Below are 1,708 nucleotides of genomic sequence, written 5' to 3'. Positions count from 1 at the left end.
GAGGCCGCGCCATGAGCCCCGCAGCCGGGCGCCACCCTGCGCCGCGCGCGGGCCCAGGCGAGCGGCCTCTGCGAGCCCCGCGCCCCGCCCTGGGGCCGGCGATGCGCTGCCGGGGCTGAGGATGATGGTAGATTGCCAGGTGAGTGCCCCGCACGGCCTCGGGCCACCCCCGCCCACACCCCACCCAGGGCGGAAGGGGCCCACGCGGGGCGCGCGCCTATGCAGTTCCGCGTCCTGGTACAGTTGGGAAACTGAGACCAGGAGAGAGGCAGGCACTGGCCCGGCACACACGAGGTGGGGCAGAGGCCAGCAGAGAAGGGAGGATTCCGGCCTTCTAGGCCAGGGCTCAGCCCACCCATGGGGTTTGCTTTGGGAGTGAGAGATCCTGGGGGTCCCCTGCCCACCACCTCCCATGTGGACCTCTTTTCTCTGGGCGTCCCCGCACACGCACAGGCGCGCACGCGCGCGAACACACACACACACACACACACACACACACACACACACACACACACTTTTCCTAGGGATCAGAAGAGGAAAAGGCACTGGGCAGGTGACCGGTAAAGAAAGAAGCAGTTGGAGGCAACTCTGACATGAAGCAGGGCATCCCGTCTCCTAGCAACATGTCAGGGGCCCATAGCATGGGGAAGAAGAGAGATGCCAGGCTGATGGGCAGGGGTCTGTCTGTCAGGAGGCGCCACACCAGAGCAGCCTCGAGAACACAAGTGCCCACTCTGGGCACCAGGAATTAGAATGAACTTCCCTCCTCAGTATGGAGTGAGCTGCAGGAGAGAAGGCCTCAGTTTCCTCCTCTGCGAATTGGGGTTCTTGGTCTAAGTGACCCCAAGGGTCCCTTAGGCTAACAGAAGTGTCGGTTGGCTTTGGTTCTCCATAGATGGCCCACTGCCCTCCCAGGCCCTCGGGAAATGCTTTCTTCTACCTGGAGATCCTCCTGAGCAGGGAGCAGCCTGCGGTTGGAGGACTGAGGACCTGGGGAGGGGCAGAGCGTGGCAGAGTCCTGGCCGCTCGTCTGGGGTCCAGGAACAAGACCGTCCTTGTTGGAGCCTCGGGGTCCTCATTTGGAAGTGGGGCTGGGGTCATTGCCCTGGCTGGGGTGTGGAGGCCTGGTGAGGGGACTGGACACTCCAGGGCCAGCAGAGGGAAAGAGGGGAGCGGGTGAGGCTTCTGAGGTTCCTTGCGTTACCCCTGGAGCCTGCAGGTCCTGCTCCTCTGCTTCGCTGGGGCCCGAGAGAAAGGCTACCTTAGCAACACCCAAACAAAGGTGTGTTTTGTTTCTGGGTTTCCTGCCTGGGGCTGCAGTGCTATCACTGGCCACCAGGGGACGGCAGTGCCCACTGTGCTCAATGGAGCGATTGGAGCCAGGAGGAGCTTCCCAGGGTCATTCTGGGGGTTCCCCCGCCTCCCACCCAACGTGCGCCTCCCATTACCAGCATCCCACGGTGTGAGCTGCTTGGTCGGGGAGGCGGCTGAGAGATCCTCTCACGTTGCATCCAGCAAGTGTGCCGAGCGCTCACCCCAGGCAGGGCGTGTTGGGCCTGGGTGCAGCTCTGAAAGTGACCACGGGGCCCTGCCCTCCAGGAGCTCTGCAGGGACGTGGACAAGCGCACAGGAGCAAACGCGGGGGGAAGGAAAGGGCGGGAGCCACAGCGACACTAAAGCCAGTGCTGCGAGGGAGGGCCCGGGCCCT

The sequence above is a fragment of the Galeopterus variegatus genome, unplaced genomic scaffold, assembly GCF_000696425.1.
Source record: "Galeopterus variegatus unplaced genomic scaffold, G_variegatus-3.0.2 Scaffold176, whole genome shotgun sequence".
NCBI classification, from domain to species: Eukaryota; Metazoa; Chordata; class Mammalia; order Dermoptera; family Cynocephalidae; genus Galeopterus; species Galeopterus variegatus.
This window is presented reverse-complemented; position numbering follows the sequence as displayed.